At 42.9% G+C, this 11,719-nt stretch overlaps 1 long non-coding RNA gene across 1 annotated transcript; it reads left to right on the top strand.

Annotated features, from left to right (window-relative positions):
* Positions 1-15: 15 nt before the first annotated feature.
* LOC143662494 (uncharacterized) lies at positions 16-5,293 on the top strand. The gene is made up of 3 exons (XR_013165349.1): positions 16-148; positions 3,480-3,617; positions 3,919-5,293. It is a non-coding gene; the product is annotated as an uncharacterized LOC143662494 (long non-coding RNA).
* Positions 5,294-11,719: the final 6,426 nt, after the last annotated feature.

Below are 11,719 nucleotides of genomic sequence, written 5' to 3'. Positions count from 1 at the left end.
TTAAAATTCCAGATATCACAGGGCCGAGAAGAAATACCTTACGACCTCTGCGCTCAAGCAGCTTGTAGCTGGCCCTTTGGGAATTGATTTCAGGAAAGCAAACACAACTGAAATATTGGGATGGAGAGAGCAGCTCTCAGGCCTCCAGGTCCGGGCAGGGGCAGCGGCAGGGGCAGTGAAAGGAATCAGCACTTGAGCTGACAGGTCTGCTGCCAACACCCCCACTGGGCTGTTCTCTCACTCAACATAGACTCGCCGAGTACCTTTCCTTCTCTTATTGACAAGCATATGAACAATTCAACTTTTACATAACTTTAATTTATAAAGACAGTGTATGAGTACATATCATAAGCAATGTAAAGATCAGAAACTTAAGATCCCTGGGGCTTGAAGGCAGAGTTAATAAGTAACCTGTTTCTCAAGGAATGGGAAAGAGTTGACTAGCCAGAGAGCGTGGCGGGCATGTGCCAGGTAAGGAAATAGCTTCTGCAAGTCAGTGCAGAGAGAAATGACCATTGTAGCTCCAGGGAGAGTAAAGGGTCCCCAGAACCCAAGAAGTGTCACCACGAAGTGTAATGGTGAAAGACATGGATGGAAAAGAAGATTGATGCCAGATTTGGAAAAGTATTCTGTGATCATATTTACTTTATGGGAATTTGGGGAGTATCTGAAAAGCGAACATTGAAAGAGTATTTGTTGTATGCAAATGCACATCTAGGAAATGTGTTGGGTTTTGTCGAAATGCAGATTCTCGTTCAGAAGGTCTGCGTGAGTCAGAGATTCAGAATTTCTAGCAGCTCCCAGGACCCACCGTTGGGCTACTCTGAGCCCATGATTGCTCCCTCCTGGGGACAGGACAGCACCCCAGAGGAGGCTGGGGGCTCAGGGAAGAGGGGGACGAAGCTTTTAGGGATCCTGGAGCATGAGCGCAGACACACGCTGAAGGAAAGGCAGGCTTCATTCAGAAGGGAAGGCACGCAGGGAGAGGGTCCAGAACAGATGCTGGCACCTCTCTGCACCCACATCTGTCGCTGGAACCCCTGCCCTGGCCCTGGCCTCTGGGCGCAAAGGTTCTGGGGGAGCGGGAGTCTCAGGTGGGCTGCCCAGACCTGCTGCTGCAACTCTCTAGGCTGAATAGAAAGGACAGCCGGCCTCACCACACTCTGCTAATCGTGTCCCTTCCTCAGGACCCTCTTCTCGCCGGCCCCTGGGCATGACCCTCTGCTGTCCCCACAACTTCACAGCATGCCGCACCCCCAGCCCCCCACCTCTGCCCCACTCTCAGGCACCACCGACCCCCGGTAAACTCTTCTTCTCACTCTTTAGCAGGTGTGTCAGCCCCATTTCCACCTTCCAAATTTGCTGCTGCTGAAACTTTTCTGGCACTGTCTTGCTCCCCTGGTCCCTTTGAAACCACACATTCATTTTCTGAGGGAAACCCCTCCCAAGAACCGAGCCTGGGACACTGAGTGCCATCTCGGGAAAAGCATCCCCAGTCTACCTGAACTAAACATACCGCCTTCTGTACATCGATAATATCTTCGTCAGGTCCTTAGTTTTTTCAGGCACTCAGAAAATACTATATACGTACAGGAAACTTTTGTCATAGCATTTTCCACTTGTCATTATTATTTATGTCTCTCTACTCTAGGCGTGTGGGTCTCTGTTGGCAGAAGAATCTCATGTTATTATTGCTGTTATTATTACTTCAGTGGCAGCAGAGTACCGCGGTTAAGAGCTTAGGCATCTGCTGTGGGGTGACTTGTGTTCCCCAGAAGACAGGCTAACGTTCTGACCCCCTGGACCTGTTAGCAATGGGGTCTCTGCCGGTGTAATTAGTTAAGATGATGTCATGCTGGGTTAGTTGGCCCTAAACCAGCAACTCCATCCTTTTAAAAAGAGGGTGACTTGGATGTAGAGACATACACAGAAGAGGCCATGTGGAGACAGGCAGAGCTTGAGAGTGATGTGTCTACAAGCCAAGGAGAGCCATGCATTGCCAGGAGCCGCCCAAAGTGAGGAAGCCTCCAGAAGGAACCCAGTGTACTCACATATTGGCACAGGACTTCAAACCTCCAGAACCATGAGCCAAGTATCTGTGGTTTTCAGTCACCCTGTTTGTGGTCATTTGTTTCAGCAAGTGTAGGAGACTCATACAACATTGAGAGACTGAATTCAAACCAAGATTTATTGTATCATTTTGAATATTCCTAACCAGCTCTAATCCTGAGCTTCCTCCTCTGAAAAATAGAAAGAATTATATGATTTAACTTCTTCTTGTCATGAGGGCTAGAAATTCAGTCTATAAATGACTTGTTGCAGAGAAGGTTAATCAATGCCACTGATTATTATCATCCCTGATACAGGGAACCCATAGGTGCCATCAGGTGTTTACTTATGCAATTATATGGGCTTGAGGACGCAGTGACATAGCCCTAGATTTCTCGGTACTTTATGGTAGATGATGGATAAAAATAGCTGATAGGATTTTTTAAAATGGGGTGCATCTTATTCTTTTCATTTTCCTATTTAAAAGGAAAGGAATTTAAAAATAAGAAAATATTAAGAACAAAGGATATATTTTAGCAAAGTTATTCAGTTTAAAAGACAGAGCTCTCATTAATTTGCTGGAATCTGATAATGAAAAAAAGTAGAGGCCTGGGAAAGAAAGATGCATCAAAGTTATTACAGTTAAATTTACATGAAAAGTTAAGAAAATTCTAACATATCAGTTTGGTCTGCAGCAATTTTATATCGCAACGCTTGAGTGGAATATGCCATTAACTTTAGTACCAGAAAACATTTCAGGGGGAGGTTTGAGTTGATTTGTTAATTTTGTGCCTTGCTCTTTAAGTCAAGAAACCATATGCTACGAACTTATGTGGCAAAATAGAGCAATAATTCTCAAACATTATGGTCTCAAGTCCTTTTCTGGCATTAAAAATTACTGATGACCGCAAAGTGCTTTGATTTATGTGAGTTATATCCGCAGTGAGAAAAAGCCCTCTAGGCAGCTATCATGCCCAAACGAGAAGGAATAAGATATTTCTTTGCTCCAAAAAGATTTTACATATTCAAGTTTACATTAAGTAAAAAGACCTTGAGCCAATTCTAAGATAGCATTAGAGAAAATGAAATTTCCCCCTTAAAATAAAAAATCTGCATCCGACCTGTTTTTCCCTTCCTTTCTTTACTAAAAGGATGACACATTTTCAAATTTGAATAGGCATTGAAAATATGCCTCAGAGGATGAGAAATAAAAATGTGCATATTAAAACCAGAGTGAACTCTCCAAGATATCAGCGGTAGAAATGCTGTAGACAGTACTGTCTATATGCGATGAAGCAGTGTCTCAGGGAGGGCCAGTTCTTATTTGATAGCCCAACCAGCAAACCATATACCCTTTAATTGTGTTACTATGGAATCTGATTGTGCATTAGAGCTACTCTTTCTAACATAATTCTTTTTCCTTTATAAAGGTAATGTGGCTGTCTCCACTAAGCTGGCCATGCCATAAAAATAACACCTATTTTGATTCACTCATCGCTAAGGAAGTAGGTCCTGGTTTCCAGGCACTCCTCGGTTGCCATGGAACCCACGCTGAAAGTCTGTCACAGGTATTAAGTCACACCTCCTTCTTCAGCTCAGGCTGTGTGGTTCTCGCTGACATTAGTTGCAACAGCAGCTTTGCTTTTAATGAGGACCTCTGATATTTACCTTTTCTATTCCTTTTTCCTCACTCTTCTCAATTTAGGGTTCAGAAACTATAGTTGTTTTATCTACTAAGCTATTCTCATGTGCAGAAAAGCATTTTATATATATATATATATATATATATAAAAAATATATATATAATATATATATATTATATTTTCTAAACAGTTGAGCTTCTGAAATTTTCTCCTTATCTCTTGACAGATTATTAGAGTGGGATCTACTTCCGTGGAACCCTTCCTCATTTTTAACTGAATATGTTTGGTAGGAAAACCAAACACGCATTGAAAACATACGTGTATGGAAATGTCTTCCGGTCACTCCTGTCTGCATGACCCGAACAGCTGAGAAGTCTAGAATCTTGTTTGCCAAGTGACTGAATGCTCAGTGGTGCTTTAGGACACAGCCAGATGGCCGGCTGAATTACATGAACCAGGCAGGTGGTCTGCTGGCCACAGGGAAATATGGAAGCCAGTGAAATGGGATTTTCTTCCTCCAATTTTTTCTGTTCCTAGCCTCATGTCAAGCTGCCAAGTTTGTCCTCCTTGACAACTTCCAATGTTTACTCAAAGTTTAGCCAAATCTTTCTTAACTCACCTTATGGAAGGTTCGACTTGAGCACTTGACATAAACCATTAAGAAAGGAAACTCCTTACTGGTGTACCGGGGAAAGAAGGGCGCTGCAGGGGGTGCTGGAGCCCGTCCTTCTGGGCGTGGGCTCCTTCCCGGGAAGCAGAGGTGGGTGTGGGTTCCTCAGGACAGGAGCAGCCCCGCAGGCATGTCCACAGCTTCTCAGGCAGTGTCTGCCCGCCTGAGGTTTGGGGCACGTTTCCTGCATCGTCTCTCCGGGAAGGAGGTGCCAACCCACCAACTCCACCACGGACCCAGGCTGCCGCCCCTCCTGCATTCCCCCCGGCACTGTGACCTCTCAACACCCACCTCCATGGGACCATTCGCCAGGAGTCGACCTCTGCGCATCGGTGTTCGCGGTGCCAGCACTCGCCAGTGTCTTCCATTGTTGGGCATAAGGGTTATCACTCAACTGCTGCATCTTCCTTACGGAGGCCAAGCTTAGTATTCAAGGAATTTTTAACATTGTTGTGATCGCCTTGTTGGCTGATATGAGATCCTTCCTTCCTTCCTCCTTCCCTCCTAACACTTGAAGTTAATAAGCGGCTCATTCTTCTGCTTTTCTCCGAGCTTCAGGGGAGCTGCGCCGGGCAAACTCGTGAGGAACCTCCCAGATTGCAGGGAAGGTGCCCGCAGCACAGATCAGAGCTCAGACCCGCGCAGAGCAGGGACACATCCGGACCGGTGAGAATGACTGGGTTCAGGGAAGCTAAGGGAGAGACGCAGAGGCAACAGCCAAAGTCCTGCCAGGCTGGAATCCAGACCCGCTCACACCCAGTGGTGGCACTCAGGGTGCTGCTGCGAGTGGAAAGGAAAGCCGACAGAATCTAGGCGCTAGAAAAGTAATTGAATATTTTCAAATAAGAGAACATTTTCCTGGTTTGGTTTTGTTTTGGTTTTTTTGGTTTTGAAATTTTGTTTTTCTCCTTCTTTGTTTCAGCTAGGCTTCTCCTACAAATATAAAAAAATCATTCATTTACCTAGAAGCTGTTATAGTTTCATAATTTTTACATTTAACCATTGATAATGCAACAGAAATTTATGTTGATGTCAAACATAAAAAGAAATGCAGATAGGCAGTGTGATGGTGGCTCAGTGGCAGAATTCTTGCCTGCCATGCCGGAGACCCAAGTTCGATTCCTGATGCTTGTCCATTCAAAAAAAAAAGAAATGCGCCATGTTATAAATAAAAGATTCCCAAACAAATTATTCAGTTATCCATCTTTTCCCCATCCACTGATTTGAAATGCCACCTTTACAATATATTGAGCAGTTAAATGTTCTAAAATATATACTCTCTTCCTTTGTTTTCTATTCTCTTCCATTATTCCACCTGCCTATTCTCAAACTAGGACTGCTATAAAAATTGTGTTTTAAGGTTTTTTCAATTAGAGAAGTTGTGGGTTTACAGAAAAATTATAAAATGCAGGATTCCCAGTTACCACTGTATAATTAACACTGTGTATTGCTGTGGAATATCTGTTTCAACTGATGACAGCACATCTCTGTAAGTGTATTAGCAACTGCCGTCCGTGGGTTAATTTAGGGTTCACTGTATAGGGCTGTTCCATGGTTGTTTTTAACTTTGATGCTGTTACCATGTATACAGCCTAACACTTCCCCTTTCAGCCGCATTCAGGTCTGTATCACAGGGCTGTTCATTGCACTCACAACGTTGTGCCACCATCACCTCCATCCATTACCAAAATATTGTCACCATTCCAAGCGTTTGTAAATCGCAGTTCATCCAGCAAAGTAGAGGATTTCTTACCATTAACTTTTTTCTAAAATCTATCATGATTATTGTTGCTCATATAATTTTCATATATTGTGAATGTAGACTATTTTGGTAAGCCGGAATCATCTCATATGAATTTTCAATGGAGTTGGACTTGATTTATAAATTAATTCTTGAGAAATGTCAATACATTTGCCCTCCCAGGAACATTGCATTTCTCAATATGTACAAGTCTTTTATATATCATTCATGATTTTTTCTTCAGGTGTGTTCTCCACATTTTTTTTTACTTTTTTTCTTAGGTTAGGGTTTTAAAAGTCAGAATATTACACCTTTTTAAAAAGAAATCTGTCTTATTGACATTTATTGTCATAAGCGTATTTGGTCTTACTTTATTTCATCTTCATCCTGAGAATTTTTTAATGCTTCTTTATTTTTTTTTCTAAGTCAGGAATATACATTTTATTTCCTAGCATTTTGGAACATATAAATCCATTAAAATTCTGTAATAATATCTAAATTTTATGGAAATAAATCTACTTGACTCTATACTCCTATCAACATGAAAACAAAAATAGTGTATTAATGAATTTTCCCAAATATGATTTGAAAATATGTAAAAATTTTTCTTCCTCTTAAACATCCTTGTCTTACTTCCTAGTTTATTGTAAATTTTCTGAATTTTGATATTTAAAAAAATTTAATTATTAAATTCATACAAACATGAAATGCCTCAAACACTTATTTTTTTGCATTTTGTTTTAGTTAGTTTTCATAATAATGCATCTTAAAATAAAAGTTTTATTAAATATTTCAAATAACAGGTTCACTAAATAGTATGATTGTATTAATATATGTAAAATATGACAGTTGCATCATAATGTGTGCACATTTTTCTATTTATACATAATATTCTTTTAAAAATAAAATGTTAACAAAAAAGAAGGTTTATATGGGTGATACCTGTACATTGCAAGCAGTGGAAATGTAACTGAAGATATGTCACCCTTGTATACCGGGTTCAGGCTTCCCAGAGAGGCCCCACTGCTTTCCACTGCTTGTGCATCACTGCTGAGGGCTCCTCACTCATGTAGAAGCATGAAGGAGAGTGAGCTCGCACAAAGGAGTCTGAGATTGCATCCAGCGTGTGTGTTCACACATAGGCATGTAGGAGTGCATATGCACTGAGTGTGTTCTTGCATGTAGCACATAGGAGTGTGCATTCACACATGAACTATACGTTTGCATGTGAGTGTGTGTTCACATCTAGAGTGTGTGTTTGCACATGAGTGTTTGCATGTAGGCATAATGGAATGTGTACATCTGGAGTGTGTGTTTGCATTTTTAGTGTGTGTACATAGGCATTTAGAAGTGTATGTTTGTATGAGTGAGTGTGTGTTTGCATGTAGGCACATTGGAGTATGTGTTTGCACAGGAATGTATTTGCACATAGGCTTGTAGGAGTGTGTGTTCACGCATAAGAATGTTTGCATGTAGCATTGTTCTAGTTTGCTAGCTGCCAGAATGCAACACACCAGAGATGGATTGGCTTTTAATAAAAGGGGATTTATTTCACTAGTTCTTCAGAGGAAAGACAGCTAACTTTCAATTGAGGTTCTTTCTTACAGGAAGGCACAGAGTGGATCTCAGCTGGCCTTCTCTCCAGGCCTCTGGGTTCCAACAACTTTCCCTGGGATGATTTCTTTCTGCATTTCCAAAGGCCTGGGCTGAGCTGTGAGTGCTGAGATGAGGTATGCTGAGCTGCTTAGGCTGTGCTATGTTGAGCTCTCTTGTTTAAGCACCAACCAATTAAGTCAAACCTCATTCATTGCAGCAGGCACGCTTCCTAGCCCACAGCAGATGTAAAGAGCAACAGATGAGGTTCATGTACCATTGGCTCATGTCCACAGCAACAGAACTAGGTGCCTTCATCTGGCCAAGTTGACACCTGAACCTAACTACCACAAGCATGTATAGTGTATGTTTGCATCTGAAGTGTGTTTGTATATAGGTATGTAGGAGTGCGTGTTTGCACATGAGTGTGTGTACATCTCAAGTGCATGTTCACAGGTAGGCATGTGGGTTTGCACTAATGAATTAGTACCATATATGCATCATATGCCTATTTTGATATGATTTGGATTTCTCTCTAACAGTTTGCTTTTAGTATAAAGTAGGGATGACCAACATTTCATAAGTAGATTTTTCCCTGTTGTTAAGAGAAATACATGTCACTGCATTGTGTTCCTAAAGAGTGGTGACACAGCTGCAGTGAGCCAGCTCCTCCCCAGCTCTATTCTCAACCCCTGGCGCAATAGCCAGCCCTGTCAGACCCTGCCCTGCAGGCGCCAGCACAATCACAGTCAGAGCAAACCTAACTGAGGATCCACAAGACCCTGTGTTCTAGTTTGCTAGCTGCCGGAATACAATATACCAGAAACAGAATGGCTTTCATAAGGAGGAATTTACAGTTCTAAGGCTGTGGAAATATCCCAACTAAAGCAAGGCTATAGAAATGTCCAATCTAAGGCATCCAGGGAAAGGTATTTTGGTTCAAGAAAGCTGATGACATTCTGGGTTTCTCTCTCATCTGGAAAGGCACATGGTGAGCAGGGCATCATCTGCAAGCTTCCTCTCCAGCGTTCCTGTTTCATGAAGCTCCCCCAGGGGCATTTTCCTTCTTCATCTCCAAAGGTCTCTGACTGCGAGGGCTCTTGTGGTTCTCATGGCTCTTTTATGTCTTTCTCCTCATTCTGAAACTTTCTTCAAAATGCTTCCTCCTCTAAAGGATTCCAGTAAACTAATCAAGACCCACCTTGAATGGATGGAGACACATCTCCATGGAATCCATCTAATCAAAAGTTACCACTCACAATTGGGTTGGTCACATCTCCATGGGAACAATCAAAAGCTCCCAGCCAGCAATATTGGATGAGGATTAAAAGATATGGCTTGGGCCTGGCGGTGATGGCTCAGCAGGCAGAGTTCTCACCTGCCATGTCGGAGACTTGGGTTAGATTCCTGGTGCCTGCCCATGCAAAAAAAGGAAAAGAAAACAAATGGCATTCCTGGGGTCCAAAAGAAATTCTAACTGGCACACCCTTTTTTTCCCCGGTACCCAAAGAAACCAACTCAAACTGGCCCTGGGAGCCTGCACAGTCAGGAAAAGCTGAACCTGAGCTCGAGCTTTGCCTAATTATAATGGAGAAAATCACACCAGAGACAGCATTTCTTCACTTATCCCTGGCCCTGGGCCTTTCTGAAACAGTGCCTGTGCTGACAGGCCTGGAGACGCCCTGGGTCCCAACGCCCTGGTCCCAACGCCCCAGTCCCTCTTGCCCCAGACCCTCCTGCCCCTCCCTCACTGACGCCCAGGGGCCCAGCGGCTCCCTCATCTGCAGACTCCCATGGGAGGAGCTGGCCCGTCTCCGCCAGGCAAGCTTAGCACACTTCTTCTCCTCAAAACCCCAGCGTCTGCTGGGTGACTGCACACAGGGTTCATTTTGGGTGCACAAGCGTACTGCGATTTCCCCTGTGAGTGTGAGCACAGGGGTGTCACTCGCGGCCTGCCCAGCCCGTGCTCGGCAGATTTGCCTCTTACCGTAACTGCACATATAGGTCCACACGGACAATTTATCTGTTTCTCATGTTACAGAGATGTTCCCCTGTCTGCCGGATGTTTTTTTTTTTTTAGTATTGTCCATGTTGTCTCTGAAATGTCAATGAAGATGAATTTCCAATTTACTACCCGTGGATTTGATGTTTACATGTTTCTAATTGCTCATTCCAAATCCTCTTATCCTCAGAGTCCCAATGTTTGACATTTTCTACTTTGAAAGTGCTCCTCATTTGCCTGGATATTTTTTTCCAATGAAATATCCCAAATTGGTGCGAAGAATGGTATTACTTCTGATAATTGAGGATCTGACAGTTTCTTTGTCCCATTTCATCAGGAAACTGCCAGGGGCTTCGCCCAGGCAGAGGACAAAGTGTGAGCAGGGGGCAGAGGCATGGAACAGAAAGAGGAGGGGCTACAGGAAGGAGCCGGAGCCCCGGGGCTTGGAGAAGCAAAGGCTGAAGCGGGAGATGCCACATGGGTTTTCCTGGCAGACAGGTCATTTGGCAGCATGTTTCAGAAAACTTGAAGAGGAAATTGAGAATGGAGCTGGGGTCACCTGTATCTGCTCAGAGAGGAGGAAATTTAGAGGACACAGATTTAAGAGTCATGGAGGAAATAGACAAAATAACACTTGAAAACATTTAAGACACACCAACCAACTCTAATTTGCAATGAATTCTCTTCTGTAGCAGGATAGGTGGTGGTCTGGTTTTTAAGAAAAGAAAGCGCAGTGGTGCTTGCTTGATTCTGCTTTTCCTCTTTGGATTACCTCCTAAATAAGCTCACCTGATAACTCTGTCAGTCTTCTAGCCCCGCAGTTGGAGCCTACTGATAAAGTAAATTTAGACCTTGACTTTGCAATTTCAAGAAAATTGAATCTAAAGAAAACAGCAAACAAGCAGGTAACCCTCCACTTGAGCTCTTTTTTTCTACCCATTAATGTTGGATTGACTTTACCTGGGGTGTCCAGGAAAATTTATGCCTGCTTTGTTCATAAGAAATTAAACATTTTTATTTACAGTTAAATTTCAATAGTATTTTATTTAATATTTCCATTTAAACCTTAAATTAAAGAGACTTATAATGCCCTATTGTTCGGTTAATTGCGTCCTAGATATAGATCTCTGCTTGTCCAATTCTAGAGTAGAGCTTCTGAAAGTATCATACTTGGATTGCCTGTTGCCCTAATGTGTCTTAGCTGCAGGATGCAGTCGGGGTGGGGCACCGCCCAGGGAAGCTCGAGTGAACTTTCTGCAGAGGGCTCTAGGAATCTGAATTTTTAACCAGCCACAGAATTGATTCATATGCAAATTAAAGCTTAAGACTCATTTCAACCTTAGTGTCTCCCTTCTGCATTCCTTTTCTTTTCTCTTATTCACAAATTTGTTCAGTTAAAGAATCAGTGGAGTGAGGAAACTGCTCCTAGAATTCTTCATGAAAGTAGAATGTGGCCACTTCTTTAGGGTAGCAGTGATTGTGTCTTTTCTCTACTTGCGGGATGGGCAGCATTTTCTGTTAGTCATCAGTTTATTCAATCCTAAACCTCATTCTAAGGGCTTTGGGGCATCATAGCCTTTAATGAAGCCTGAACTATAACAAAGACTTGGAATCAGATCCTGGTTCAAATGTGACCCAACCAAGCCAGGAAGCAAGCAAGGGTTTCGACGGTCTTGTCTCTAAAATGGCAACAACAACACTGATCTAAATTTTCTATAAGACAATGCTGTGGAGTCATATAGCAAAAGACCTTGTGTTAAATATGAGGTGAAGACAAGAAAGGATTTTTCTCCTGATCCTATGGTTTGATGCAAGATAATTCTGTTCCTGCAATGGCATAGATGTTGGAGATTTAGAAGGACCTTTGCAATTTTCTGGCCACCCGCACCCCCTCTGCCAGGCAACGGGAACAGACGTGGGCAGGGGTCGAGGGTCCTAATGGACACCTGGGCTTTCTCCTAACCTGGAGACAGACTCCCACTCTGTTGAGGAACCTCTGTACAGGGAAACATCGTAACAGA

Source organism: Tamandua tetradactyla, chromosome 18 (assembly GCF_023851605.1).
Source record: "Tamandua tetradactyla isolate mTamTet1 chromosome 18, mTamTet1.pri, whole genome shotgun sequence".
Classification (NCBI taxonomy): domain Eukaryota; kingdom Metazoa; phylum Chordata; class Mammalia; order Pilosa; family Myrmecophagidae; genus Tamandua; species Tamandua tetradactyla.
This window is presented reverse-complemented; position numbering and strand designations above follow the sequence as displayed.